A 7646-nucleotide genomic window follows, 5' to 3' on the forward strand; every position below is an offset into this window, starting at 1 on the left:
ATCATTTATGCCTATGGAAATTTGAATTGGTCTTTATCTTCTGTCTTTCAGTTGCAATTAAAATAAATAAATGAAAAAACAGATTAGAGCAATGACCTTTCTACACCTCAAATGTGAGCAAATGCATACTAATACACATGCATCCATTCATATACAGTAGATGACTACAAATGTACATGCGTGTGCACATGCAGCACACACGCATATACACACGTATGATTCACATTTTAGTATGTTATATTTAAACATCAACTGGATACCAATGATTCTTCATGAACACAGAGTGTGATGGAATCCAAAATATCATCTTACATTTATGAATTGTACTTTAAATTTGACTTCCTCTGTTGTTTCATGAAGATGACAGACAAAATGTGTCTGAACATTTCAGGATACACAATAAAACAATTTAATAGTAACATGATGAAAATATGTAAAAATATGTCTGTCTGGTCATCACAAGGATGAAAACTACATATACTATGTCAATGGTAGAATCTATCTATTTAAAAGAAATCTTGCTTAAAATCAAAGTATTCAGCCATAGCATGACTTTCTTTTCATCTTTCACCACTTTTCCTTCATTTTTCAGTCGACGCAGTGGAGCGTGTACAACCTGGGAACCTGAAACCAGGAAATGTGACAGTTTTTGTCTGAAATAAGACAAAAGAGAAAGCGGTGTTTCAGAGCATCATGTGCCGAGCCTCCCACTGACACACAGCCACAGTGCCACCAAGTGGATTCAGACTGCCAGTGTGAGACCATGGATGTATTAAGAGAACACAGCAGGGCTGACCTCACATATCAGCTGTGTCTGTAACGTTTGGCAACAAGAAGGAACTTCTAATTTGAACAGACAATAATGAAAGCCAAGATCTCTATTCAGCAGCAATGAAGAGATCCAAGCTGGACTTCAAGGATATTTGAAGTGCCTTTTTTTTTTTTTTTTTTAATCCAGCGTAGCCAAATCAATTTTTCTGAACTTGGAAATTTTTGTATCAAGGCCAGAGGATGAACAAAGAAGAACAGAAAAAACAAGCTTTTTTTTAGTCATGAGAGCCCCGATGCCAAAACATTATGAATGGTTCATTTGAAAGAGCGTCTCAAGAGAATTTGACATTTCTTGGGAGAAAGATAGAGCCTGGGATCTTTTCTTTATTGTTAAATAGGTTATAGGTACATGGAGTATTTTGCCTCGATCAGAGAACACAAAGTTTTATCTTTTCAAAAAAATCCAACTTTTGAGCCATTATTTGGGGGAGAAAGGAGAAAAGAAGAGATTTCACCTCTTGTTACATGGCTTTTAAAGTACAAGTCAGCATGTGGGAACATAATGGAGGGATATTTCTGAATGGGACTATTATCAGCTATGACACCGCCACCAGGTACAATATTCTTTACAGAGGTTTAGTCAGGTTATTGATTTAAATAACACAATAAATATATAAAACAACTTCACATGATGAAATTAAAAAAAAACATTACATCCAAACAATATTCCATACCCAAAACAATTATGTTAACACAGATAGAATTACGGAACAATATACCAGTAGTCATGCTCCAATGATCTGAGTAGAGTCTACTATTTGCATACAGCAAATGGAGAAATAATTCAAGATGTAGTACTCAAATCACACTAGCATTGTCTCTTGTTAAGGTATTCTTTGAATTTGGCACAAAAACATGGAGGATTAACAAATCTGTGACGAGTTAAGGACCAGAATGTTCTCACGAGGATAGAAAGACTAAACACAAACAAACAGAAGACTAAACACAGTATTAAAATCAAGATTAGTCTTCAATAAGATCATGATGTGTTGGTTCCCTGTTCCTGCACACAGTGCTGGAAGAAGTAGTCAAAACCTTTTACTAAGTAACTAGTAAAAGTACTAATACAACAGGGTAGAAATACTCAGTTACAAGTCCTGCATTCAAAATGTAACTTGATTAAAATAAATAGTAGATGACCTTCACCTGTCTCACCTTCACCTGTCTCACGTTTACATGTCTTACCTTCATCTGTCTTAACTTCACCTGTCTCACCTTCACCTGTCTCACATTCAACTGTCTTACCTTCACCTGTATCACCTTCACCTGCCTCACATTCAACTGTCTTACCTTCACCTGTCTCACCTTCACCTGTCTCACATTCAACTGTCTTACCTTCACCTGTCTCACCTTTACATGTTTTACCTTCACCTGTCTTAACTTCACCTGTCTCACCTTTACATGTCTTACCTTCACCTGTCTTAACTTCACCTGTCTCACCTTCAACTGTTTCACATTTACATGTCTTACCTTCACCTGTCTTAACTTCACCTGTCTCACCTTCAACTGTCTTACCTTTACATTTCTTACCTTCATTTGTCTCACCTTCACCTGTCTTAACTTCACCTGTCTCACCTTCAACTGTCTCACCTTTACATGTCTTACCTTCATTTGTCTCACCTTCACCTGTCTCACCTTTACATGTGTTAACTTCACCTGTTTCCCCCTCACCTGTTTCACCTTCACCTGTCTCACCTTCAGCTGTCTCACCTTCAACTGTCTCACCTTCACCTGTCTCACCTTTACATGTCTTACCTTCACCTGTCTCACCCTCACCTGTCTCACCCTCACCTGTCTAACCTTTACCTGTTTCACCTTCACCTGTCTCACCTTCACCTGTCTCACCTTTACATGTCTTACCTTCACCTGTCTCACCTTCAGCTGTCTCACCTTCACCTGTCTCACCTTTACATGTCTTACCTTCACCTGTCTCACCCTCACCTGTCTCACCTTCAACTGTCTCACCCTCACCTGTCTCACCTTCAACTGTCTCACCTTCACCTGTCTCACCTTCAACTGTCTTACCTTCACCTGTCTCACCTTCACCTGTCTCACCTTCAACTGTTTCACATATTCATGTCTTACCTTCACCTGTCTTAACTTCACCTGTCTCACCTTCAACTGTCTTACCTTTACATTTCTTACCTTCATTTGTCTCACCTTCACCTGTCTTAACTTCACCTGTCTCACCTTCAACTGTCTCACCTTTACATGTCTTACCTTCATTTGTCTCACCTTCACCTGTCTCACCTTTACATGTGTTAACTTCACCTGTTTCCCCCTCACCTGTTTCACCTTCACCTGTCTCACCCTCACCTGTCTCACCCTCACCTGTCTAACCTTTACCTGTTTCACCTTCACCTGTCTCACCTTCAGCTGTCTCACCTTCACCTGTCTCACCTTTACATGTCTTACCTTCACCTGTCTCACCCTCACCTGTCTCACCCTCACCTGTCTAACCTTTATCTGTCTCACCTTCACCTGTCTCACCTTTACATGTCTCACCTTTACCTGTCTCACCTGTTTCCACTTTCCCTCATCAGCTCATTCAATGCCAGATTGTCATGATGTTTATGCCTTTGCTTTGCAGCCACCTGAACCTCTTTCTGGAAAATTCCATATCCATAAGAAAGAATTGGTCAGGAACCAAGCCAACTTTCATGCACTTTATTATTGAATTTCATAATGATATGCTTTTTTTGTTTCCTGTTCCTCCTGTCGTGCTCCCCTTGGATTTGTTTTGACTACCTTCCTGTTGCCAACCTGTTCCTGACCATCAAGTAAATATCCTATTTTATCCTACCTGCTTGAGTTGCATTTGAATCTTCCTTCCTTTGTTGCCGGTGTTACGGTTTAAGTGGTGACTGAATTAACTGGTGACAATCTAGTTACTAGACATCCTAGAGCTTGCACATTGAACTTGATTTTGTGTACCGTGTTAACTTTTGCTTGGTGGTTTGGTTTTTCACACTACACCTGTCATGGGGCCTATGTTATGATTTTGGCAGGTCTAAATGATTAAAGGTGAATATGAAACGTGACCGATTTACAGATGTTGTGTCACAAGTTAATCTGGGCGCAGTGTAACTTTACCTCAGCTAACGGCAGTCTCCACTATGCGTTCGAGCCGCTTCATCAACAAACACCTCCCGTATGCTGTATGTAGCCTAAGTACAAACACATTAAACACGGTCATGGTACAAATGAGAATGACAACATGAACATTTCAACGGTTTATTGACGTTTGCAGTGTTTTGAATAGGCATCGGTACAGTCACCTACAGGATTATTCCGCTAGTCCTCGTTTTGAACTAATTTGCAGTTTGAAGAGATCCCTGTGAATGTATGGGATTATTTTTGTGCCCTTAATTCCAAGCAAAAACTTCTCAAGCATCAAACAAATCAATAACTCAAGCAAAAAAAATGTCACCTCAACGGTAAAACTTAAAACTTGCAAACAAAACATTTGTGTAGTCGTAAACTATTGGTCTTTTATTCGCTGGATAATATGTCCTATTGCTCTCTCCATCACGTTTGCAGTTGCGCCCGCAGCTTTCTCGTTTGCGCTTCCAAATTCTGTGTTGTTGCAATTCTGGCACAAACCTCTCGCGTGAGCGGGTCTTACAGTGGTGCGTCCCCATTAGCTAATGAGTTTTTGGGGTACGTTTGAGTGACAGCTCAGTGCCTGCCTGCCCTGACTTTTCAGTGCAGCTAACGTTAGAGACTTTGGAGGAATACACAAACCACTCTACACAGTGGATTCCTACAAGATGAATAAAGTGTAAGTATTAATCATGTATATTGTCTGTGATCTGCGTTGCAAGCATGGTTACTAGACATTTGTTGTTTTGTTGTGTTAAGTTACTAGCTAGTAAAGCTGTGCAAGTTAGCATTTAACGTTAGCTTACTGCTAACGTTAGCTAAAACAAATGCTAGCCAAGCCAAGTAACTTTGGCTAACTGTAGCTACGTTACTGAGCTAATTTGCCATGGGAATCATGTAGGCTTAGTGAGGCCTTACTCAATGGAGCTGTATTAATTATCGTCCTCTCTCTGTAGAACAATGAAACATTATGGGACCTGCAGGACCCGAGCGGTAGGTCAGTAACGTAGCTATATGGTCTACATTATGACAAATTATTATCTAGCTAGGATATTAGTTAAGTTGTACAATGTAGAAGCTGTGAATATAATGTATTCTATCTAGAGGTTGACACATACTGTACATTAGATAATGTTCCATCTGTACACACTGTTTCTTCATTTATTGTACTGCTGCAAGATGGCAGATAACTGACATGTTTTTGTATATTTTAACACTGTAAATTTCAACAATATTTAGAATTAATGCATATTGTAACTACTGTCCAATCTATGTACTGTAACTGACACACCAAGCCCTTGACAAATACTTGGCTTACTGATCATTATTGTTTGATGTGATGTGCATGGCTGATGAAGCACGGGTCCTGCTGGCTGCCCTGGACCACCTTGGCAGATTACTTAAGGGAAAGCAGATGGATAATTTGAGTAAGTTCAACATGAAGCTATATTGTACTTTACACATGTAGTCAACATGGAGGTAGGAATCTAGAAAGTGTGATCAATAATATTCCAGAACTAAGTGTTCCACTACTGATTATAAAAGCTAAAGTGCAAAGGCTTAAGTATTTTTTTTATTTATTATTGAGCTAAATTCAAACACTTTTTATCATCTAATAAGGCACTTCAAGCTTTACAATAAGATGTCAAGGAAGTGAAGGACTACAACCACATCCCAGCCCTTCAAAGAGCTGTCCTGCAGAAATTCATTTCAATTTTATTTATAGTATCAAATCATAACAAGAGTTATCCCAATACACTTTACAGATAGAGTAGGTCTAGACCACCCTCTATAATTTAAAAAGCCACCCAACAATTCCAGTAATTCCCCCAGAAAAGGCTGTCGTCCAGACTAGAGCGGTGGGCCATCATTGAGCTCAGGAGACCAGATAATCCCAGGCGTCTAGGAGTTGTCAGCAGAGAAATACAGCTTGCCTTAGGTGAAACTGAATATGTGAAATATATGCATAACCCAATTACTCAGTGTGTTTGTGTATTGTTGGTGATGAAAAACCTGTCTGAATAATGACTGACACTGAGTTCCAGCATCTTCTACCAGAGCTTCTACCACCGGGGCCCCAGCAAAGTACATTCAAATATCCATTATATAGATATGTGATTTGTAAAAAAAGTTTTATATTGGGCTAAAAATAAAGCATCATAATAGTCTCAACCGTATTTCCTGTATTATATAATGAACCAAACAGACAAGGGTGAATGTAAAAAAGTGTTTTAATACATTATGTGCATTTTAAAATATAATTACAGTAAAACAATGTAAACACAAATTAAATTACAGGACAGTATACTGTAGTAGGATATATTGACATACAATGGACTTAGAAACTACAAGTACACAAATGAAAATAAACTACGAAAAAGGTTATTTTAAGTGTTAATAGAGTATCTCAGTAAAATATGATCAGCACATACTCGATCGGTCTATACCCTGGCTGTTTGAAGCCTTAGCACACGTAGTGTTTCCTCCACAGAGAGACCGAAGGCTGCTCTCCCTCTACTGTGACCACTTCCTCTTGGTTGGTCTGCCTGATGTGAGCTGTGATAGAAAATTACAACAAAGTTCCTTACACAAATCTAATGATAACAAAGTTGTTGTTGATAATTGCGGCTTCTAAGCTTGGGTGATTTACAATTAAAATAACTTGCTTTTAAGTAGCCATTAGCAATTTGAGAGTGTAGGTTTCAAGGAGTTTAACATCAGTAGGCTGTAAGCTGGAGGTGGGTGATTTTAACAACTGACCCAGGAAAAAAATACATTGAACCTAGGACCTAGTAAAAAAAAGCATTGCTAAGAACACAAAACCCTTTGAAAGATCTTCGTGTATCATATTACTAAGGTAATGAGCCAGGGAACATAGATACGCCCCACCTGGTTGTGTCACACATTGTAAAACTAACTGATAATGATACATGCACACCATAAAATACTATAGCGAGCTACATGGAAGAAGACAGAGAGCCAGAGCTACTGAACTGTATGGTAGTTTAATTTCATTCTACACACTCGATACACAGAGGTCATCATCAACCTACCCCAGTGTCTCAGTCATGGTAACCCAACAAATATTTATAAAAGTAATTGTGTGCACATCCCACCTTCTGGCAGGTGCAGGGCAAATGAAAGTACTTAAAACGAAAAAAAAATGTATGTCCGCAGCACTGCTTTAAACTCCCATATTTAATATAAATGCAACGTTTCGACCCTACTGGGTCTTGTTCAGGCAAACCCAACAAATATAAACATGAACACTAAATGAAGACTAAAACCCAGGTAACATAAATGCATAACGAAAACACTAAGAACATCATTTACACACTTAAAGCAACATCAAAGATTATTTTGTACCTTAAAATAATGTTTCCAAAATCGTTTCAGTGGTTCATCAACTCGTAACAGGGTGAACGGCACTTCTGCATTCGCTTTGCGGCCCTCTACCGGCTATAACCGCACTATACTAAGTACTAAGTACTAAGTTTGCCAGATCGGGTAGTGGATCTGTAGTTCGAATAACAGCGGTAATGGACAATTCCGCTTCTAACTTGTAGGGGGACCAAAGAGGAAAAGTGCTTTGGTGTTGCTTTGAACTAGGACAGGAACCGTTAATAACATAGTCCCATGATCCTTTGCACTGCAGTGCAGAACAGTCAACACAACGGCATCCTGCCAGGAAATACAATACTATATACACACTA

At 39.0% G+C, this 7646-nt stretch overlaps 1 long non-coding RNA gene across 1 annotated transcript in view; it reads right to left on the reverse strand.

Moving 5' to 3' along the window:
- LOC116063000 overlaps nucleotides 1-7390 on the reverse strand; it is an 18194-nt gene extending 10804 nt beyond the window's left edge. The window contains exon 1 of the long non-coding RNA XR_004108156.1: nucleotides 7269-7390. This is a non-coding gene — a long non-coding RNA (uncharacterized LOC116063000). The remainder of the gene's footprint in view (nucleotides 1-7268) is intronic.
- Between the last annotated feature and the right edge of the window lie 256 nt (nucleotides 7391-7646).

Source organism: Sander lucioperca, chromosome 14 (assembly GCF_008315115.2).
Source record: "Sander lucioperca isolate FBNREF2018 chromosome 14, SLUC_FBN_1.2, whole genome shotgun sequence".
Classification (NCBI taxonomy): domain Eukaryota; kingdom Metazoa; phylum Chordata; class Actinopteri; order Perciformes; family Percidae; genus Sander; species Sander lucioperca.